Source organism: Solanum lycopersicum, chromosome 2, assembly GCF_036512215.1.
Source record: "Solanum lycopersicum chromosome 2, SLM_r2.1".
NCBI classification, from domain to species: domain Eukaryota; kingdom Viridiplantae; phylum Streptophyta; class Magnoliopsida; order Solanales; family Solanaceae; genus Solanum; species Solanum lycopersicum.
This window is the reverse complement of record NC_090801.1, coordinates 30,586,907-30,612,511: the sequence shown is the minus strand read 5'-3', so window position 1 is coordinate 30,612,511 and position 25,605 is coordinate 30,586,907.

The following is a 25,605-nucleotide window of genomic DNA, read 5'->3' as shown; positions in this document are numbered from 1 at the left end:
TGATACGCTAAATGGAGATGATCCATCGATAGAATATAAATACATGTCCATTGGTAGGACGAATGAAGATGATCCTTCGAAGAATTTGAATATATGTCCATCGGTAGGATGAATGAAAAATATGATGATCCATCAGCAGGATTTTGGATGTATTTCCATCGGTAGGACAATTGAAAAGATTATCCATCGATAGAATTTTGAATGTATGTCCATCGGTAGGACGAATGAAAAGATTATCCATCGATAAGATTTTGAATATACATTGGTAGGACAAAATGCAAATATCTTTCAATGCAAGTTTTCACCGACTTGAACACTGAACAAATAGGGTGCACATCCTCCACCACCGAATGGATGCGACCTAAATGCAAATATCTTTCAACACAAGTTTCCACCGACTTGAACGTTGAAAAGATAGGGTGCACATCCTTCACCTCTGAATACATGCGACTTAAATGCAAATATCTTTCAACGCAAGTTTTCACCGACTTAAACGTTGAAAAAATAGGGCACACATCCTTCACCAACGAGTATATGCGACTTAAATGCAAATATCTTTCAACGCAAGTTTTCACCGACTTGAACGTTGAAAAAGATATGGTGCACATCCTTCACCACCAAATAGATGTGACTTAAATACAAATATTTTTCAACGCAAGTTTCCACCAACTTAAACGTTGAAAAGATATGGTGCACATCCTTTCCACCGAATAGATGCGACTTAAATGAAAATATCTTTCAAACGCAAGTTTCCACTGATTTGAAAATTGAAAAGATAGGGTGCACATCCTTCACCACTGAATAAATGCGACTTAAATGCAAATATCTTTCAATGCAAGTTTTCACCGACTTGAACGTTGAAAAGATAGGGTGCACATCCTTCACCACAGAATAGATGCGATTTAAATACAAATATCTTTCAACGCAAGTTTCCACTGACTTGAACGTTGAAAGATAGGGTGCACATTCTTCACCACCGAATAGATGTGACTTAAATGCAAATATCTTTCAGCGCAAGTTTCCACCAACTTGAACATTGATATTGTGCACATCTTTCACCTCCGAATAGATGTGACTTAAATGCAATGACCTTCTTGGCGAATAAAAAATGCAATGACCTTTTTGGTAAATTAAAAATGCAATGCCCTCTTGGCAAATAGAAATGCAATGACCTTCTCGATAAAAAATGCAATGGCCCTCTCGACAAATAAAAAAATGCAATGACTCTTTTGGTAAATGAAAAATGCATGACCTTCTTGGTAAATAAAAAATACAATGACTCTCTTGGCAAATAAAAATGCAATCATCCTCTCGGCAAATAAAAAGATGTAATCGCCCTCTCGGCAAACAAAAAAATGAAATGACTCTTTTGATAAATGAAAAATGCATGACCTTCTTGGTAAATCAAAAATTTATGACCTTTTGTTAAATAAAAAATGCAATGACCCTCTTGAAAAATAAAAAAATGTAATTATCCTTTTGAAAAATGAAAAATGCAATGATCATTTCGGTTAATAAAAATGCAATGACCATATTGACAAATAAAAATGCAATGACCTTCTCGATAAATAAAAAATACAACGAATCTCTTAGCAAATAAAAATGCAATCACCCTCTTGGCAAATGACAAAAGCAATTATCCTTTGTGAAAATGAAAATACGATGGCGTTCTCGACAAATAAAAAATGCAATGTAAATGCAACTGATGGATGACCCAATGATTTTTCATTGTTATGAGATGAATGGCTCGTATGTCTTGAAAATGTCATCATCTCATTGCTTTAATGTGTCCGTTTTATTGGGGATTTGTAGGAGAAGTTGCTAACTTGCCATGACAACGCTGAAGATTTGCAAGTTGACTTCGAGTTTTAAGCGCTGAAGAATTTTTGAAGTTGTTGTCAGGCTTCTCATTGTATTTATTGAAATTTTTGAGTTCTTCCTCAAAAATTCTGTCCTAATTAAAACTTTTGGCAAATCTCAAAATGATCCCCAATCTTGACTTAGTGGAGATAACACCTTTATTTTTATTTTTTGGGATATTCTCAAAAATTTGTCCTAGTTTATTACAAGGAGAAGGAAAAATCACAATGGTATATGACCGAGCTGTCGTGGCGCCTAAATATTCTGTTAAGTCTGAAATCGGGTCAAATGTAGTTTCAATTCTTTGGATGATGAATTCTGTAAAGAATATAAGGCAAGATCGTCAGTAAAAAAATGCACAATATGAACATGATAAAATGAGAAAATGATATTCCTTGCTATATTCAAAGCTTAAAGACAATATATCACATTTTATGGATTACAACACAATGAAGTAAAATAGGACTCTCACACATACAAGATTAACCTAATGGCACTTTTTACAATGAAAAACTGAATAAAGACAATTTCTTCTTCTTCTTTTTTAAAAAAAATGAAAACACTCTAAAATGGTTTGAAAAATATTAAAGAGTGAGTGTTTGTTTACTTCTTTTTTTTTCTTTTCTTTTTTTTTTTTTTTGAAAAGTAAAGAATGTGTTGAAATAGTCAAATCTTGACTATAATTGGTACCAACTGTTAGGATTGCAGGTAAATCTCTTATTCTTTTTTCTTTCTCTTTTTATAATTAAGATTGAATTCAAGGTAATTCCTATAGTTTCAAGTGGTACCTCAAACATACTTAAGTATCAACAAGATTTGTTCATCTTACTTCAAACAAAGGTTTGAATTGTACCAATCCTTATGTTGCCCTTACGACAAAGACGGTCCTATTCCATACATATTTGGAACATTTAATTATAGTACATCTTTTAAAAAGCATTCATTCTCACAAGAATGGTCAATTCATTCAACTGTGATACCATATTCTTGACCCTTATGCAAATCTCCACTAATATGAGAACATTTGGAATGAGATCATGTAGGGCTTGCCATTGGCTTGTAACGTAGGCTTAGGGATGGGTAGGATATTTAATTGGGATAAAAGTAACTTAATTCCTCCTTAAGTGTCACACATAATTTGTGCTCTTAATGATTGATATGTCTTTGGCGTAAGATCCTCTTCATTATCCTCCCCCTTTCGACTTCTTTTGAATTCTCATTTTTTGGAGTTTTTCCCTTGTTCTTATTTTTTTCACCCCCTTTGTTTCGACTTCTTTTGAGTTCTCATCTTTCGGAGTTTTTCCCTTCTTCTCTTTTTTTCACCCCTTTATTATTGACTTCTTTTGAGTTCTCATTTTTTGGAGTTTTTCCCTTCTTCTTTTTTTTCACCCCCTTTGATTTGACTTCTTTTGAGTCCTTATTTCTTTGAGATTTTCTTTTATTTCACTCCGTTGTTATAAAATTTTCTCCTTTTTTGTTGGAGTGTTTTTCTTCCCACCTTTCATTGACCTTGTAAGGGTATTTTTGTTTTTCTTTATTTCTTTCACCTTTTTCTTTCTTCCTTTCTTTCTTTTTTTTTCTCTAAAAGCATTTTGCTTCCTTGACTTTGGGAGACTCGATATCTTTGCTTTTGAAAATTTCAAATCATGGATTTTCTCTTATAATTTGCACATTCTTGGTGCACTCAAGAAGGTTGAGCCAAGAGAGGATAGCGTATGTAAGCACTCAAAGGGCAATGGTTAAGATATGGTTGTCCAAAGAAAGGTTTCAAGCTCAAAGTGGGTAATATAGGAATTAATGTCATTTGGTAGGCGTTGAAAGGCACAATTGGGTCGAAGAAGGCCTACAATCTTTTCCTGAATCAAATATTGCTTAGGATTTCGCCTTGAAAAACACTTAGGCCAAGTTCTAAATCAACAGTGCAGTGCAATTAAATTTTGATCTAAAAGCTCTCCACACCATGCACATGAAACCAGGTTTGTTTTATTCTTATCTTGAACGCATACAAGAGAATTTTCAAGCTTCACTAAAGGACAAATAAGAGGTACCACCAGAATCGATGATTTACCACAAAGTCAGTCCTCTCCATTATATCGAACATATTAACATGATCCTAATTGCATTGGTCCAAACTAAGTCGAAGATTATGATGTATACACAATTTTTTGTTTTTGAAAAATTAATGACGAACCCAAGAAGGGTTGTCTACGTATCTCATCGAGATGAGAATTAGGTGAGTGTAGTTCATGCAGATAAGGTTTTGAAAATATATACACAGAATTATTGTATTATTTATCTTGTCAGACCTATATGACTTTGAAAATATGATCAAACTATTTGAATTTTTTTTAGTTTAGAAGAATGAATACCAAACCCATGAAGGGTTGCCTACGTATCTCATCAAAATGAGAATCAGATCCGCGTAGTTCGTGCAAATATGTCTTTAAAAATATGCACAAACTATTTTTTATTTTTGAATTCAAGAGAATGTATACCGAACCCAAGAAGGGCTGCCTATGTATCTAATCGAAATGAGAATCAGGTTCGCGTAGTTCGTGCAGATAAGACATATAACAATTTAAAGATTTAGACAAACTCAAAGAAATTCCTAGGTCTAGCGCCACTGAAACTTGTAGTCATGAAGTGTTTTTTTACCTCTATTTTATTTCGCACCAATATGTTTACGCTCTTAATCGTCAATCTTTATATTGTCTGTTGAATGTAACCTACGAATTACTACAGTAACAACTTGTTGTACTCTTTTTGGATGTTTTGTTGAAATTGTGTCTCCTCCCAATTTTTTACGAGATCCAGACATTGTAATAAAAATAAAATAAAATAAAGAAATGTAACTTCATAGTCAAGGACTCCCCTGATTTGTCTTTTTGACTTGATATTGATGTCTTGTGAAATACAAAGACTGAAATTTCTGAGTCCTTTTGTCCGTTGTGACTTCGGACGAACAATGACTTTTAAATTCGGACATAAATCAACTTCTAACTTAAAGGAAAAAAAGACTCAAAAGGTAAAAGTGTTAGCTTGTGTCCATGATGGGCAATGCAAATATCACAACAAGAATTAATGAACATATAAACACTATTTTTAATGAAAGACAAACTTAATTATATCACAGATCATACAAACAATTATTACGCGTTCTATACAAGTACGTGACCTTTTTATGCCAATGGTGGGTCTATCGATCTGAATGATGTATTACGCCATTTGAAAACTTTCCATTGTCCCCCAAAACACTTAGTGCAATTATGAATAATTCAAATATGATTACAAAATAAGGGAGAAGCAAAAAGTAAAGGATACAAATAATCAATCTCACGCAGGAGAACAGTCATAAACTAAGCCTTTGTGGAAGGTACTTCTTCTTGAACTTGTTATCATCTTCGATTGCCTACTTTTTTGGATGAAATGATAGCTTGTGAAGAACCAGGTTTGACGAAAATAGACTATTAAAATAATCATCTAATCAGAATCATGGTTTGTCAAATGTCGTATACATCCTTCAAATTACACACAATTATGATTGTTCGTTTATCCTGGAGGCCGTTATGGATTGAAGGTGGTCTTTTTAGTGGACCCAACACGCTTGGATGTTTGAGTCATCTTAGGTCAATGCACTAAACTCGGGATTTGATTTTTCTCTACGCTAGTCATTTAAGAGTTGGTTTAGAAATGACAGTTACCCGAGTTGGACAAACAACGGGGTGAAGCTAATAAACGACGTTGGATGACCGCAAGCCAACTATTCGTTTATTACTTTCAAAAAAATCAGACTTGTGTGTTTTCTGAAGGACAGTCGTGGTAAGCCATGTAACCGCCTTTGTCCTAATGCATTCTATTTGCCATTTGGCAAAAATAATGTCATGAAGTGAAATTATAATATACATAAAATAAAATGAATAATGCATAAACTATAAATACAATATACAAATAATCAGTGAAGCATAATAATCCAAGGTATAACACAAAAAACAAAAAATTTCACAATTTAAAAAAATGAATACACATTGGTTAGAACATCTACGTCCCCAGCATAGTCGCCGTTTTGTTTACATCCCTACTCTATTCAATTAGGGCGAAACGTCGTGGTGACTCAAAAATAAATTAATTCAATTTTAAAGAATTCAAAGAATAAACGAATTTTAAAAGGAGTCGCCACATAATTTTTGGTAAAGCTAGGAAACCATTTAAGGGCCCGTTTGGATGGGCTTAATAAAAGCAGCTTTAAAAAAGTACTTTTGAAAGTGCTGAAACTTATTTTTAAAATAAGCAGTTATGCGTTTGGATAAAAGTGCTGAAGTTGTTATGCCAAACGTGAAAAGGGAAAAATAGAAGAAAGAGATGTTAGGGTTATATGGATAATTTGAATATTGTATAAAAATATTAAGGGAAAAAACATAAAAATATGGTCAACTTAAAATAGCTTATAAGCTAAAAAAAGAAACACCCCTACCCCAGCTTTTAACTTTTGGCTTAAATTAAGTTTTTTTTAACTTAAAATAAGCTGTTTTGAGTATTGCCAAACAGTTAAATAAGTCAAAAACCAGCTTTTAAGTCAGTTTGACCAGCTTTTAAGCTGAGCCAAACAGGCTCTAAGTGATCTACGAAATCATTATTTCTAGGTAAGAGGTTTAAGTAAGGGAAGGTATTAGGCACCTACAAAATCCATAAATGTGGGTCCCAACTGAATTCATTCTTTCAAATTGAGGAGATAAAAATAATATACATATATAATAACATGCAACATACACAAATAATAAAATAAACAATAATATAAGATACGGCCTAAGATTTGTCTAACGTCAATAATATACACAATAATGAATATAAATATATTTGAATTCCATTGGAATAGCTTCGATGAGAAGCAACTCTGTGGTACTTGTCAACAAACTTACTAAAAGAGTTACTGATAAATAAATATGAATAAAAAATAAATGAAATAAATAGCTGAAAATAAATTCGTCTTATTAACATGGAAGGCTTGGAAATCGACGGTAACTTCTTCATCAACCAAAATTGACAAGTATATAATATAAACTGAACTAAATTTTTCGTCTTTTAAAATGAAAAAGCCTCCAAAATCGACGGAAAGATTTTTTCATTTGTCAATTTAACAAACAAAAATATAAATACAAAATAAATTTTCGTCATTTAAAATGGTAAGGCCTCCAAACTGACTGAGATTTTTTTCATTTGCCAATTTTAACAAATAGAATATATAAACTAAAAATAAATTTCCGTCTTTTAAAATGGGAAAGCCACCAAAATCGACGGGGAGTTTTTCATTGGCCAACTTGAATTTAGCTTCTATTCCACACTAAATAAAGATTTTTCTAAAAAAAATTTATTTATCTAAAATCGACACAAAATTAACGAACAATAATAGCATGGAAACTAAAAATAATTAAGTATCACTCCAATATAATAACAATAGCAAACCCGATATATATAAATCATCTACAAGTTGTTAGCTTAATAAAATAATAATAATCAAAATGACGGCAACAAATAAAGACAGCAAAAGAGATATGTATAAAGTTATAAAAAATAATAATTAGCAATATAAAATTCAATAAAAGATATATGCAATTAACAAATGTTTACAATAATGATAGAAATAGTAGTGAGCAAAATATGTTACACATTATTGGAACATAAAAAATAATAATAAACAATCCAACAAATTCAATATATTCTCTTAGCAGCAGTGATTAAATTTGAGAAGAAAAACAATAAAACAAATATCAAACAATATATAAAACATAAACAACATCAAGGACAGTGTTCACAGAAAAATTATTAATAACTAAAAGTGGCAAAATAATAATAAGGATGGCCGGAGTTTGAACCCCTCCTGCCAGATCTTAAAAAAAAATACAACGTGAAAGAGAATACCGAAGTTGGAGAAGAAGAGGCGAGTCTGGTTGCTTGCTCACGAGCTTGCCGGAGTTAATGATGAAAACACCTGGCAAATCCAAACAAAAAATATAGAAGGGGGAAGGGGAAGGGACTGGTCCGTTGCAAGGAGCAAGTAAGGGGAAAATGGGGGTGTTTGGTATCGCTAATTTTCTATAATGAATGGTGATTTCTCGTTGTTGTTGGTTGCCGTTTTCTACTCAGAATAGAGGAAAACGGGGAAGTGAACTGGTTGTTTGCTGAAAAAATGAGATGAAAAAAATGAGGTTTTGGCTTCGCAGAAAAACGCTTCGGCGAGGGTGGTGGCAAAAAAAATATAAAGCACTAAAGAAAAGTTTTATGGCTTGCAAAATCTAAAAAAAATTAACTCTCATTCACAACCACCTACTTTTAACCAATTCTAAACCTAAATAGAAAAAAAAACTATGCAATGAGCTCAAATGTGTGGACTTGGAATGGTGGCCCAAAATAATCGATGCAAATTTTATCTGTATCTGTATAAATTTTAAACTGTGTTAAATATTAAAATAAATATTAATAAATATAACATATGAAATTAATATTAAAATAGATATAATGAACGTAACTAATGATATGTAAAAATGTAATTTTAAAATTAACAATAACCAAAATTCTATTTTTTTTTATAAATAAGGATAGTTTTTTATAAACTAATAAAAATTATAAAAAAACAATTTTTTAAACTATTAAATAAATAAACTTAAAATAAGAATTTTAAAAATGTTAGGCCAAAATTGGGTGTCAACAGGAATAGTTAGGACCTGTAACATAGATGATAGAAGTTGACTCGAGTATAAAATGACAGAACATTGATTTTATCTTTTCGATTAATAAGTCAAGTGTTGATCCGTTAGAAGGGTGTTAATCTAGATTTTGTAGTATTCCTTTCCTTTTTCCTTATATTTGTTTATAATTATAATTGTTCGGAGTAGTTAATAAAATTAAATTGATTTTGCTTTTTTACTTTTCCATTTTCTATCTCTTGCTTATCTGTTAATTTTATTTGCATTAATTATTTAATGTTTATTTACATTTATCACCTAGTTTGCAAGCTTAATTAATTAATAAATAGTGACTATACTTTCTACATGTTATAACCCCTACATAAATTGTTTGAGATACTGTCAGGGTCCACATTTAATGACCTCGAAGGATGCTTAACACCTTCCCCAAGAGGTAACTTGAACTCTTACCTAATCTGTGGTTTGTTGATTTGTTAGGTGGTTACTCTTCTTTTCAACTAAACACAAAAAGAGTTGTTAGGTCAAGCACCAAAATTCGTTTTGCGAAAAATAGAGCGCGATAGAATGACGACTCTGTTGGGGATATAGCTAGCTTCTTATCATTACGTGTTTCATGTTTTATGTGGATTCATGCATTTTGTGTTTTTTCCTTGATCATTTTGCTATTTCTGTCTCTAAATTGTTATTTGTTTTTTCATTGCATATTTTCATACTTAATCCCTTTTCCCATTTTCTTATTTGTTTATTTTCATGTTTAATTCTTCCCCTTTTCTTTTGTTTGTCTATTTCCATTGTTGTCCCTATCCTTATTTGTTTAATTCTCTTATATATTTGCATGTTTATTTTCTTTTGTTTATTTATTTATTTATTTAGTATTTACTGCTTTTCAAAAGCTGACTATGTGTTATTGCTTTCTATTTAATTGTTAAATCTTAGTGTTTTGATAACTGACATTTTGTTCGTCCTTCCCTTAATTGGGACCCTTCTCCTTTTTTTTATCGTGATGTGTCTTAGAACCTCTCACAAATACTTTAATTCTCTTCAAGTATCCTATTATAGAGAGTCGACAGATGTGTGACAGGAGCGGATAGTATTACTATCACGAAATCACGAGTCTTATCACATAAAACCTCTTCAAGTGAAGACCATGTATACTCAATTCTTAGATATCTTAATTGGGTCATACATGTTGCACAAATCCTAGGTGGTTTGACCCTTGTGTAAAGTCGCATCAGTAGTAGCCACCTAATTGTTTGAAGGACTCCAACATCTTTTAGACAATTGCATACTATGTGTCAATGTTATCACCGTAATTAATTTAAACCGAGTGATGTCAAAGTGGAGTTAGGAATTTGTTTATTTTTGTTTGCAGAGTTATAATGATCTATCAAGATTTCGTCAACATCAAATGGCGGTAGATGTGAATCCATCTTCTTTTCACCTAAATAATATCATTAATTACCTTTCTAAGGGTGGAGATGCGTATTCATCCTCTTTTCGCCTTAACAAAATCATAAAATTACCTTTCTTAGAGCGGAAATGCATATTCATCTTCTTTACACCATAAAATTACCTTTCTTAAGGTAGGGACGCAGATTCATCTCTCCACACCTCAAGACCAACTTCTTGTAATGGCAATAAAACTCTCCACTATGTAACATCCCTAAAACAAATATCAATTCACTAGCTTACAAAAAAGGAAAATAATAACGCACACACAAAAAAAATACATTTATGTCGGCTCGTTAAAGACCCAGAACGACGTCCACTGCTGGAAGTTCCTAAAGGATCTACAAGAAACAGTCTTGCAATTATCGATGTAGTTGATGAAAATAATATGAAGGATCATATATTTATTTTTTATGCTAATAGATGTGGCATGAAATCTTTTTCCTAGGATATCTAAAAGTCTCACTTTCTACTTTAGTCAAATACACTGATATGAATGAGATGACTGGCCTTCAAAATATCTGTAGAAGTCGATTAAAGCTATTTTGAGTAGCATTTGGAAAGCTTCTACATGTGGATCACACATTCACGAGGAGAGAGACTATATGTGCATTTAATGAACATCATATTTCCTTAAGTCATGCTTTTATATATATATATATATATATATATATATATATATATATATATTATACTTCAAGTCTAGTCTTCAAAGATAAATTATCTTAGGGAACATGTGTAACATTTAAAATTTTGTAAATATAATTTTATAAGGATTCAGGTTCAGATTACATTAAATTCATAAATATATTAGTCCAAATAAATAATATGAATTAATATAACTGCATAATTATTTAAATCTAATGAATATTGATTTAATTAAAGTCTACTCCATAAAATCCACATACTATGTTAGTTAAATATGATTGGCCGAAGGAAATCATGTTCCAAGAACAACTCCTCTATTTTAAAACTATAAATAGTAGTCTTCATAATTTTGAAAAAGGACCAAGAATTTTAAAAAGAAGCTAGAGAAAGCTAGTGAATCAAAAGTCGTATATTTCTGTACAAGCTACAAGATTAAGAATTCAAATGTTCAAGTTCAAGAATGATCAAGATCAAGTACGATCAAGATGAACACCACTAGATTCAAGATCAAACTCGAAGCCCTTGAATTCATCTAGAAGTCAAGATCAAGATAAAGTTCAAGTTTAAGTTCGTCATAGATTCAAGAACAGTATCAAAAGCCATTAAATTGAAGATCAAGTCCACATCAACTTCATCAAATCCACAAATCAATTTCAAGATAGAAGATTCAAGAACAAGCTCAAATGCCCTTGAATCAAAGATTAAAGTCCAAGAACAACAATAAAATAGACCTTGAGTTTAAATTTGAAAAGACGAATTCAAAGGAATCATGGAGATAGTATATAACGACCCAGGAGTACCCCCTAGGCGTTACACAACATACTTGACCTCTTGGAGGTCTTATACAAGCCTCTTAGCATTCATTAGTCACATAGGTATGAAAAGTAGTGTAGAATTAAAACTTTTCACAATAAATTCAATAAGAAACTATTTAATAAAACGTAAGAAGAACTAAGTCTCATCATCACAAGCCATCTTAGACACAACTTATCATCATAGGTCACAACCCTTACATAGAAAATAAACTCATGTCTAATACAAAGTCTTTAATAGAAAGGAAATTAAAAAGAACATCCATGTCCTTGAACGTATGAGGACATACCAAGATCCCTGACTGAACAATCTAATCCCAAGCTTCAACTCTAAGATCCTCACTTTCTTCCACTTATACTTGTAGAAATAGAGAAGAATATGGAGTTAGTACAATTAAGCACTAAGTATGGAAATCATGCAAAAACATGCTTTAAAAGGGACAATTTAGTTGAAACGTAAATTTTATACTATCTTGATAAAACTTCATAAACCAAGTGCAAAAGACAGCATATAAGTCAAACTTCATCATACCAAGTAATACTCCCATAATTCTCAACATATAATCATATTCATTTAGTAGCCCAGTAATCATTGTTTATGCTAAGACCCACCTAGGTAAGACATGAAGACACCGCCAATACAACCTCTTCAATACACACCTAAGTGTATTTTAAGACTACTAAAGATAAGGATATTTCCTTTCCATCACTACTCAACAAGTCAACATTCATTACTAGAGATACTAGAGGAAACATTCATGCATTTAAGAACTTCACATAAAGACCATATCCTAGGATAACTCTAAGTTACACTAGTGCAATGTGAAAGAAGAATCACATTCTACTACTCTCACTTGGTGCTCCTTTGAAACCACCCTAGACTCGGCACATCAGATTCCACCATTCACATAACCTTCATTTACATTAGACATAAGACCAACATGCTTCATTAACATCATGTAGTAATCCATTCATTCATTAACATTACAAGGACACACCAAAACTCCCTCCAAATGCCTACTTGTGCAATGTATAGATGGCGTCACATTCCACCACCTACCCTAAGTAGTACACCCTTAGGAAGACCTAGTTCATTGCATTCATTTATGGGGGCTATCTTTAGCCGACATAGACCATGGGAGCTTAACATGAAATCCCAGTATTAACCCCTACCAGATGAGGGATCCCTACTTGCCTAAGGTAAGGTCATTCTTTTAGCCTTTACGTGGAACATCACTAGCTAGTTCTATGTGGGTGCATAGTTAAGGGATATGGAGATTGCTTCTAAGTATTACATCTCAACTCACGAAGAGTACCCTATCAAGAGGTTACTTTTGGATATTGCATCTCTACTCACGAAGAGTAACCACCCCTTCTCAAATCCTTTCGGTGCTAAGCATTAATCCCCACAGAGTTTTAGACTTTTATTACATTCATTAGATATATGTTAAAGGGTTGCTACTAAGTACCACATCTCAACTCACGAGATATATGTTAAAGGGTTGCTACTAAGTACCACATCTCAACTCACGAAGAGTACTCATCCCAACCTATCATTCATTTATTGGAAAGCTCTTAGGAATATTGAGGTTGTTAATAGACACTACATCTCTACTCACGAAGAGTGTCCACCCTAAAATCCCCCAATCATTGTTTAGAGTATATTGAGAAAAGTTTTCAATAGACTCACATTCATTACATTTTCATTAGCTCTGTTCATTCATTCATTGTGTGTGTATATGTGAGAAAGCCTTTCACATAACCACCATCATTCATGAAACTGTCTTCTAAATATGATCATACTACATTCATCATAGTCCACACACAATCATACTTCATATTCACATCATACTTCAATTAGTCATACTATTTTCAGGAATCACATGCATAACTTCATATCATATCTCTTTTTATATATAAACATCATGACATTACTTTACTTCACATTGAATGACTTCAAGGCCATAATTACAATTCACATATATATTCATATACATTAACTACACACCTCCACCATAAGTGGACCATACCACACAAGATCAATTCAATAAGAACTAGAACAATTTAGGTCAACTTACCCTTCATCTAAGACATGATCAGTCTCTCTCAATTCTCCAAAAATTCGTCATAATTGGGCATGAATAGCAATAGATAACCATAATACAACATAGTATAAACACAATGTTACAATATCTAATCACATTCATCAAACCCTCTTCATAAGCCAATTTAGATAATTAGGATGATCATGGGTCCATGGAGTTTTTTATCATAAAATCATCAATTAACATGAAAAACATCATAATTCATTCATTTAAACCTTTTAATGCAAGTACCCATTCTTAGAATTAGAAATAGGATTTTGAGGATTTTTTAGACCTTTTGAAAAACCTTTGGATTGTCTCCTTGAATGATATAAGAATCAAGGATGAAATCACCATACCTTAGTGGTAAAAAGCCCACAAAATTAGGGTTGAAAACTTGGAGAATTAATCTTCTTCCTTGGAGCTTCAAAATCATCAATGGAAGTTTTTGGAGAGAGAAAGAATGGAGAGCTTTTGATTTTCAACTTGAGGGTTTTATTTTGATTGGTGAAGTAGGGTAAAAGTGACTCAAAAATCGCTTATAATAAATCCCCAAAGTATACAAAACACCCTTACACTAGTTAAACCTTTTAATTAAGTCTAACTTGACTTTAAAATGACGCGATCAAATCTGGGACATGGCTGCTTGTCGCGGTGACACTTCCAATTCTTGGTTCTAGAAATTAATTTGAGGCAGAATGTTTGTGATAAGACCGCGTCGCAAGGCAATTTTTTTCCTTTAAAGTGATGGAGGCACGACATGCCATGGGCCTCAAACACAGGTCGCCTGCATGCAGCCCCCCTTGCCGATGTTTGGGTCCTTCTCAAGGACCCTTTGGTTGGTCCTTAGGGAATTGTGCCCGAATATTTTGACTCTAAACTCTATTATTAAGACACTAGGGTCACCTCCACTGGTTTTAGACTCTAAAAAACACATACAAACACATACAACATACAATGACACACTAGCACACATAAGAATAGTTTCCAGACATCTTGATCATCCTTTGACGTTTGACTTCAAAACTCTTTAAAACTAACTTCAAAGGTTGGGTTTCATTATTGTAACAAGTTATTAACTCAAGAAACACACGTGAAGCTCTAATTTATCATAAACATTTTGAGGGTCGTTACATTGTAACACTAGCACTTTGAAATAATAAACACAATTATTGCGATATTATTCCATTCTTGATTATTATTTTCTCGACGCTAAATTTATTGTCTAAAGTTTGATTTAAAAATAAATTTTGTGGTTAAATTTGAAATATTTTTTAAAAAAAGTTTTAAATTTTTTTTCACAGGGGGTGGTGGAGAGAGTGGGAGAAAGGTAGAAAATGATAAATTTGTAAATCTGAAATATTTTTTTAAAAAAAATTAAAAAAAAATTAACGGGGGGAGGGGGTAAGGTAAAGGGTGGGATAAAAATAGAACTTTTAAAATTCAAAATATTTTTTCAAAAAAAATTGTTTGGTGGAAGGGGGTAGGGGTTGGATGAGGTAAAAATATCTTTAAATTTGAAATATTTTTCAAAAATAATTTTTAACTTCTTTTTTTTTTTTGGGGGGGGGGGGGGGGGGGGTGATTTGGGGGTAGGGGGCTGATTTGGGGGTAGGGTTAAAAAATTAATTTGAAATTTAAAAATTAAGAAGATTTTTTAAAAAATTATTTTATTTTTTGGATGGGGGAGGGTCGGCGGGATACGGGGTAGGGTAAGAAAAAAAATTGAAGGATGAAGTAGAGTATTCGAAAATGTTCTTAATTTTTTAAGATAAATCTAATTTTCCTAAATCTAAGGAAAATTAATTGATTTGGAAAATATTAAACGTTTAAGCCAACCAAACTTTAAAAAATTGGAAAACATTTTCATTCACAAAAAACACACCTACCTATCCTAATTTTAACCTGCATGAATAAATTGCATAGTAGTGCAATATCAAGTAAATATTTATTCTTTGTGATAATTTCAAAGACCTCTTCTTAGATTTTGCATTGATTACACTGATCTCCCAAACGGTTAATAATATTACATCAATTTTCCTTACTTTTGAAATATTCTTTGAAAATATTTATTTATAATACAAAAAAAAATATTTTGTGACTAGTTAATACTTTTCTAATGTGATAAAGTATTCTAATTGATTAAGTTTATGAATATTTTCTTTAAGATTTTTCAAATGTTTTTTAAGAATCCGTTTCTTTTGAGCGTCCCCCAACACCTTTTTCATTGTTACCGAATTAGATAATAATAATATTATGAATTTTTTTCTTTATTTGGATTCTTCAAATATTTTTTTAGAATAGATTTCTTCCCTACGTCCACCAACACCTTTTTCATTGTTAGTGAGTTAGATAATATAATAATAATAATATAATAATAATAATAACAATAATAATAACAATAATAATAATAATAATAATAATAATAATAACAATGTGTATTTTTTCTCTGTTTGGAAGAGCAAATCCTCAATTTGATTGTCAACGGTTTTTTTAATTGTTGGATGAAAATATACGTTCATAATAAGTGGTAATTGTTGAAGATAACTAATAACTAACGTGTATTGACTTTGTTCATTTTATTGCAAGTTTTGTCCATCTTCCACATAAATAGACACATTCCTTAGTAGTAGTCGAAAGGATCACGTTCAAGAAATTGTAATATGATCAACCATTCATGTGTTTGATGAAGAGATAGTGTACCGCCGCGCAAGGTGCAACATTAAATTCCAGCACTTTCGAAAAGGTAACAGATTCATATCGCAAAACGGAGAGTCCAAAACAGTGTACCAATTTCAATCCAACCATGGGAGATGGCTTGAAGACTTGGAGGAGAAATTAATGCTCACACATGCAGCCAAAACGTCTCCCAAAACAAGGGACAAAAGCTGATAGGACACTTTCTATTTTAGGAAATAAAGAAATCATTTCTCACTTACTTTTAACTTTTGTAAAGGTTTCCATTTTTAGCTTTTCTTTTGGGACATTGTTCCAGCACGTTTTGGCTTGTTTATCAGCTGCTTGTAGGAAGTTTTTAAGGACTTCACACTTCTAAAAATAATTAGAGAAATACACCAGAATATTGGCACTTGCCTCCCAACTTTGGCCTTCCGATTTTGCCTTTCGTTTGCTTGTTAGAGTGGACTATTTAAGACTGTCTTGTTGCTGCACTCTTGTCCAATTTTTGTGTGTTAGGATTGAGCATTTGTACGGTCGTGCAAGCCTACTTTTATTGTCTCACTAGGTTGAGAAAATAGCCCCGTGACAAGTGGTATCATAACTTCAGTCAAGCATGACGTTAAAGTCCAAATGGAACGAAGAGGTTGTCCAAGAGAAAAAGCTGGAAGTTCGGAGGTACACTGCCAAGAAACGTGAAAAGATCAAGGTAATAGATCCTTCTTGTAACCCATCTGCTAGTGGTAGAGTCGTTGGTGAAAAGGGGGAAGGGTCGAACACCAGCCAACTTGACGAAAAGATCATCGGAGTTGATGCGGGGTTGTCGGCCCTAAGTAGGCGTATTGTTGTTGTTGAGAATAATTTTAGTTATCTGGAATCTGTATCTCTTGAAGGTTTGGATGATGTGAAGAACAATCTCTTTGTGCTTGAGGAAGTTCACAAAGAAGGTCTGACCAACCTCGAACTCAAGCTCACCGAGGCTCTCTCCTCTTATCATAGAGAGTTGGAAGACTTGAAAAGGCAGGTTGATGAGATATCCAAGGCGGGGGTTGTTGCTCCCATGACTGTACGTGATACATGTATTGAGGCTCCCAAACCCAAGGAATTTAGGGGTGAAAGGAGTGCTCAAGACATTGAGAACTTTTTGTGGAAAATGGATGCCTATTTTGAACACGTTTACATTCATAGTGAGGCTGCCAAAATCCGGACAGCAGCTATGTACTTGAGCGATACAGCGATCCTGTGGTGGCGTAGGAAAAAGTCAGACACGGACAGGGGGATTTGTGTTATTAACGATTAGGAGCTATTTAAGGAAGAACTTAAGAGAGAGTTTTTTCCGCAACACATTGTCCTTGAGGCTCGTTAGAGGTTGAGGGAGTTGAAACAAACATCCTCTATTCGGGACTAGTGATGACCTATTGTTCTATCTCTTGAATGGCCTCCAAAATTGAGCCAAACAAGAACTTCAAAGGCAACAATTTCACAACGTGTACGACGAGCTTATAGTGGTAGAATCGCTCACTGATTTTCGGGTGGATGCAGCGAAGGGGAGGTACAATCGAAGCAAAATTGTTCCTCCCAAGGTTAACAACAACAGGATCAAAGGCAGACCTGCACCAAACCGAGGCAGCGACACGAGAGGTAACAATCATAATCAATCTTCTAATTTCCGCAAGAATTACGAGGACCGCAAGAAAGGCGCTCCTCGTCGTGAAGGTTGTTATATTTGTGGTGAAAAAACTCATGTTGCCCGTTACTGTCATTGAGTAAATTATGTGTCATGGTTGCTGTCCAAAAGCAGCAAGAGTAGGCTGCGATGCAAATTGGAGGGCCGACTAGGGAGAAAAGTGGGCAGAACAGTGGGACGGATAAAGGGAAAAACGTAGTTGTAGGCTTGTTCAATCATATGCATTGTTTAACCATATGACACTTGTTGCGTTGGTTGCTTAACCGGTTAGTGTAAGGCCGCGCTAATGACTGTTCGTCAAGGACAAGTTGAATGGCAAAGACGAGCAAATTATGGTAGACACGGGTGCGACTCATAACTTTATGACGGAGAAAAAGGCCAAGGACCTTTGCCTGAGTTACGTTGCCATTAATATTATTTTGAAGACTTTCAATGCCCTCCCCACTACTGTCCATCATTTCGCTCCTAAAGTCCCCATTGATTTAGGAGGTTGGATAGGGTGTACAAACTTTACAATTGCACCCATGGATGTGTTTGATATTATTTTGGGGTGGACTTTTGGTACGAGGTTAACACGTTTATTTTGCCGCATCACAACAACCTTCACATCAGTGATGCTGGGGATTCTTGCGTGGTACCCCTTATTCGGGTACCACAAAATGTGATGCACTTGTCCGCAATGTAGATTGTTAAGGGTTTTAAGAGAGGTGAACCAACCTTTCTTGCTGCCCTTGTTGGAGGAGTCGAAAGTTCAAGTGAGGCAGTAGCTTTCCCTCCACATATTGAGAGATTCCTTTGTGATAACAAGGACATGATGCCACAAGAACTTCCCCAACGATTGCCACACCGAAGGGAAATTGATCACCAAATTGAGTAGATTCCTGGGCCAAAGCCACCTGTCATGACGCCTTATCGAATGTCGCCCCCGGAATCGGAGGAAATAAGGAAGCAAATCAAGGAGCTATTGATTTCGGGACATATCAGGCCGTCCAAGGAGACATTTGGTACGCCTGTTTTATTCCAAAAGAAGGAGGGGACACTGCTTTATGTATCGATTATCAGGACCTCAATAAGGGCACAGTGAAGAACAAATACCCCATCCCATTGGTTGTCAATTTATTTGATCGTTTGGGACAGGCCAAAGTGTTCACGAAGATCTCTTTGAGGAAAGGTTATTACCAAGTTCAGATTGTTGAAGATGATGAACCAAAGATAACTTGTGTGACTCGTTATGGAGCCTTTGAATGGCTGGTCATGCCTTTTGGCTTGACGAATGCACCTGCGACGTTTTGTACGTTGATGAACAAACTGTTCCACCTTATTTGGATCAGTTTGTGATCATTTACTTGGAAGACATTGTTGTCTATAATAACAGCATGGAGGAGCATGTGTAACACTTGTACAAGGTGTTCAAAGTCTTGCGTGACAATCATTTGTGCGTGAAACTGGACAAGTGCAGTTTTGCACAACCCACTGTCGAGTTCCTTGGACACACTATTAGCCATGGTGAAATAAGGATGTACAAAGACAAAGTGGAGGCGATTAGAGGTTGGGAGGCTCCAACGAATGTACCCGAGTTACGGTCCTTCCTTGGCCTCGCTAATTATTATCGATGCTTCATTTTTAGTTATTCGGCTATTGCTGCTCCACTTACTGATTTGTTGAAAAAGAATCATGAGTGGGAGTGGACTGATTCTTGCAAAACTGCCTTCGAAAAGCTTAAGGCAGCCATTACTGATGAGTCGGTCATGGCGCTGCCTGATTTCACAAAAGCTTTTCAAGTTCACACGAATGCATCTGATTTTGCTATTGGTGGCTTCCTAATGCAAGAGTGCCACCTGATAGCGTTTGAAAGCAGGAAATTGAATGATGCGGAGATGTGCTATTAAGCTCACGTAAGGGAGATGACGGTTGTAGTTCACTGTCTAAGAACTTGGCATCACTATGTATTGGGGGCTCACTTTGTCGTTAAGACGGACAACGTCGCGATGACTTTTTTCAGTCTCAAAAGAAGCTAACTGCCAAGTAAGCACGTTGGCAAGACTTTTTAGCTGAGTTCGATTTCACATTCGAGTATAAGTTGGGGAAGGCTAATATTGTAGCTGACGCGCTTAGTCGCAAGGCTGCCTTGGCTGTGATCATGAGTTCAAGTTGTAGCAATATTATTGATGATATCAGGAAAGGCATACAGCATGATCCCTTCGCGAAACAACTTCTCGTTTTGGCCCAACAAGGCAAGACGAAGAAATTTTAAATGGTCTGCTTTATACAACGGGCGGACGTGTGTACATCCCCAAGTGGGCTAATCTTTGGCATACTTTGATCAAAGAGGGCCACGACACTTCATGGCATGGTCATCCCGGGCAGAAGAGAACTTTAGCCTTGCACTAGAGTCTTCTTATTATTGGTCTCGGATGCGAGACGACATCGAGGTGTATGTGCGTACATGTCTAATTTTTCAACAAGACAAGGTTAAGACGAAAGCTTCGGGTGGACTGTTAGAGCCACTGCCTATTTCTAAAAGGCCATGGGACAGCGTCACTATGGATTTTATTACTTACTTGTGAATTCGAAGGGATTTGGAACCATCATGGTTGTGGTTGATCACTTCTCAAAATATATGACATTCACTACCGCAATGGCTTGTTGCAAAGCCAAAGAATTAGCCCGTATTTTTCTGTGCGACGTCGTCAAGCATTGGGGCATATCCAAGCACATTATCAGAGATTGAGACCCTCGATTCGCCAATGCATTTTGGAGGGAGTTATTCAGCTTACTTAGGTCGGAATTACATTTCTCAACCAGTTTTCATCCACGGAGGGATGGGCAGACGGAGCGTATTAATGCGCTCTTGAGTGCTACTTGTGGCACTATGTTAGTGTGAATCAAAAAGATTGGGGCAAGCTACTTGACACTGCCCAATTTTTGTACAATTTACAGCAGATTGAAGCAACGGGAAGGAGTCCTTTTGAATTGGCAACGGGGCAGCAGCCTAACACGCCACAGTCATTTTGCTTTGACGTCGATTTGAATGTTTGGGTGCCTATCATATGGCGAAAGCTTGGGAGGAGCAAATTGATCTTGCACGATCATATTTTGATAAAGCATCCTGGAAGATGAAGAAATTTGCTGATCGAAAGTGGCGTCCAGTAACCTATCGAATTGGAGATCGAGTAATGGTGAAACTCAATCCAAGGTAGTTCAATTCGTTGCGAAGTGTGAATCAAAGTTTGATTCGTCGCTATGAGGTTCCTTTCAAGATTATTGTCAAGGCTAGCAAGATTTCGTATCGGGTTGATATGCCCCATCACTTGAAGATACATCCGATTTTTCACGCTAGCCAATTGAAACCATATTTTAAAGACGTGGAAGATAAGGACCGGGGAGTAGTCCGGGAGAGCTCGAATATTCATCACTCCACTAGCCGTGAACAAACAGATCGAGTCAATTATTGATCATCAACTGGTTAGTGGCAAAGGCTAGAACAATTTGAGCTCACAGTTCCTTGTCCATTGGAAAGGAACGAAACAGGAGGAGATAACGTGGGAGAAATACGAGAACTTATGGCAGTTTTGCTACAAGGTTCATACTTATTTGCGATTGTGTGGCGTCGTGGTCGTTGTCAAATCAAGTGGGGGAGCGTGTACCGCCCCGCAAGGTACATAAATTCCAGCACTGTCTAAAACGTAATAGATTTATATCGCGATACGAAAGGTCCAGAACAGTGTGCAAATTTTAGTCCAACCATGGGAGATGGCTTGAAGACTTGGAGGAGCAATTAATGCTCACACATGCAATCAAAACGTCTCCCAAGACAAGGGACAAAAGATGATAGAACACTTTCTATTTTAGGAAATAAAGTAGACACCTTTTCTCACCTACTTTTAACTTTTGTAAAGGTTTCCATTTTTAGCTTTTCTTTCGGGACATTGTTCCAGCATGTTTTGGCTTGTTTATTAGTTGCTTGTAGAAATTTTTTAAGGACTTTACTCTTGTAAAAAGACTTAGAGAAATACACCAGAAAATTGGCACTTGCCTCCCAACTTTGGCCTTCCGACTTTTCCTTCCGTTTGCTTGTTTGTGTGGATTGTTTGAGACTGTGCAAGCCTACTTTTGTTGTCCCACGAGGTTGAGAAAATAGCCCCGTGACAGATAGAGCTCATTAAAATGTACCATTTGCAAGATATTCTTTGTATGTTTATTTATTTGTTTGCTTACTATTTCTTTCCTCATAGGAACTTAGACAACTTAGAACCATCAATAATTTTGCATTGGTTCATAATTAGGAAGATATCTCTATGGCATTATAGAAGGATCGTGCAATTATGAATTTTGTTGATAGTTTTTTTGGTGTTTCTTTTCGAAAAGATCGACTATTAGTTGAGAATTTCCTTTGAACTTTAATATCAATTATTTATAAAATTGAATCAAATAAAAAGCATATTAGAAGTGTAACTTAGTAAGATTACAACACTTTATACATTAGTAGTAAATAGATTAAAAGTTTTGTTTTAAAAAAAAAATCAAAACAAAGGGAGACAAGTGTAATATTGCAAATTTGAAGAGGGGTTAGTGTTACTATGTCATACCTAATGAATATTTATGAAATTATCTTTTCTTCTTTTATTTACATATATTTTAAATACAATATCTCATTTGTTCATATCTAAAGTTGTTATTATGGGCTAGTCCACCCTATTCGGGCTAACATATACAGGCTTTGACATTTTACAGATTAACTCGGGCTAGCTCATTTTTTGTATGGGTTAGAAAATGGTCGGCCCAACCCACAAGTACGTGGGCTACGGGCTTGTCGGGCTAGTCCATATTTTTGAAAATTATATTTTTTTATAATTATATAAAATTATAAATTATAATTTAAAATATTATCATAAATATCGACAAAATAATATTACATGATGTTAATTTTACTACCTGTTAATCAAATCCACAAATAAAATTATCTATAAAAAATATTTATTTAATTTTTTCAAGTAAAATTATAAATATCTAAATAGAAATATTAATTAAATTGTTTTTAGTTTGAAATCTCTTTAAATTTAAATTTTAATATTATATTATATTTTTAATTATTTTTTATTGGCTCATGGATCGGTCCTATCGATATTTCTCAAATCCTACAAATCAGCAGGCTTATTCAGGCTAGCTAAAAAACCCTTTTCTATGGGCTCCAAAAATGTTAGCTCAACCCTACTAAATCCCGAGTTAGGCCAGGCCGGCCCAACTGGTCTAGCCGATATTGACAGCTCTATAATAATATCTAAGTAAAAACAATTGACTAGTATTTTCTTGGTATAACGTATAAACACACTCTCAAACTATACCCGAAATTTCAGCAACATACCTAAACTATACTAGAATCTTATTACCCTCCTGAACTATATCATAATGAAATAAATGTCACCCTAAATGCTGACGTGTCATAAATAACTAAATGAGTGTCCCTAAAGTGTATTTCACACACGTAACATTTTTTTATGCATTAAATTTCTTTTATTTAGTATCATTTTTTTAGTAATTGCTGACACTGTTGGTTTATTAGTTCTACAATTCGCAACATGATTTTTTTTGTGGTTCTTTTTCATTTCAACTTTAATCATTTTTATGACGAGATCTGGTTTTTCAAGAAAAGTTAAAATAATGAGAATATATATTGAAATATTAGGATTTTTTCTCCGATTGATTCATGTTCATTCTTAGTTTCTAATTCATTGTCTTTAGCATCAGACTCGTAAATCCTTCCCAAAAATACTTCTTCAATAAGCATAAAAAATCAGAAGTTATTGTGTTTGGAAGTCAGAAAATAACTGAAAAAGACACGTCAGTTTTTTAGACAAGCATAAAAATGAATTTTTTTTATTGGAGAAAAAGAAGAGATAAAAGAGCGGTAGAAGTGAATTTTCGAGAAAGTTCGAATAAAGGATTGGTTTGGATAAGGGTGAGAATGTTAATAATATATGAATGCTACACATGAGAAGATTCTAGTAAAGATGTCGAATCTTCAATATTTAGAAAATGAAGGAGTCTATAATGTCAAATTAAAAAGTGACTCTTGTATTGTTAATTATTATTTAAACTTTCAATTGCCTTCAAGAAACTTTGTCCGTTCTCTATCCCATATTAGTATTTATGGTATATTTATTTCATTTTAAAATAGTTTAAGGAAGTAATAGGACCTAATTAAGTTTAGGTGTATCGTTTAGACTTCGGGAATAGTTGAGGGGAGATACTTGTGCAGTATTCCAATTTTTTGTTTAATCACAAAATGTTTATGTTAAGTATATCCATTTTTTAGTACTAAGCAAAAAAAAATCTGAGAATTACTATATAACAATAGAGATTATTAAATTTTCTAGGGTTAAGGGCCTAGAGCTGTCAAAATGGGTTTGACCCGCGAGGCCGGCCCAATCCAACCCTTCAATTAAGTAGGGTTGGGCCTAACTTTTTTGGTCCATTTAGGAATGAGGCTTTTTAGTCCAGCCTCACTTGGCCCGCTAGCCTCTTAGGCCCAATCCGCAAGCCTCAGAGACCAGCTCTTGGGCTATGAATATTTAAAAATATTATATATATATATATATATATATATATATATATATATATATATATATATATATATAGTAGTGTTTTATTTATAAAGTATTTATCAATAAATATGTTAAAAACATAAGAAATCAAGTCTCTTAAACTACCTTGTTTTTGTAGAAGGAATGGTTGAATGATCAACATTTTTTCGCTAAATCTTACATTAACAATTATGTATTTTGGTAAGCATTCACCGAAGTGTGAGATTTATTAATGTAATTCTGTAAGTATTCGCTGAAGTGTGTGATTCATAAATGAAATTTGTATGTATTGATGTCCTGTTCATAGACGTCAATGTTCGATGCTCTTAGATACTCCTTCTAACAAAGTAATATTGTTCATTTTTTTGTTGAAGGGTCGACTGATCCCAACTCGTGGACCGCTTAGGGCTGGATTGGGCCGTTATTTTATTGACCCTTTAATTAAAAGAGTCAGTCGCCCCAACCCATTTAACTCTCTAGCCCATTAGGGTTGGGTTGGGTCAACCCAATTTGACAGCTCTAGATAAGGCATAAGTATCCCTAAATTGTGGCTGAAATTCCAATAATACACCTTAACTTCGGTTGTATAGCACATATAGATATGAAAATAAGTGAAGAAAAATCAAACAAAACATGAAAAATTAAATGCTAAAGTTAAAGGACATTTTTAAAAAAATATATTATTTTTATAAAAAAATAAATTTGACTTTTAAGAAATAATTAAAAATTAAAAGTGAAAAAGATAAGAAATTAATTAAGGGAAAAATATAAAATTTAATGTGAGGAGGGTAATAAATATTTTACAAAGAAAGAAACAAAAATAATTATATATATATGTAACGACCTGTTTAGTCGTTTTGAGCAGCAGATTTTATTTCTGGAAAAACAGGCTGAGGCGACGGACCCCACGACGGACCGTCATGGGCACGACGAACCGTCGCAGGGTCTCGTTTCAAAACACTTAGAAAATCTGAAATTGGGTACTGAAAATCGACTCTCTGAACTTCGTGACGGAATGGCAGGACGGACCGTCACAGGCGTGACGGACCGTCATAGATTGTTCAGTGGAAATTGACTCTCTGACCCTTGCGACGACCTGCAGGA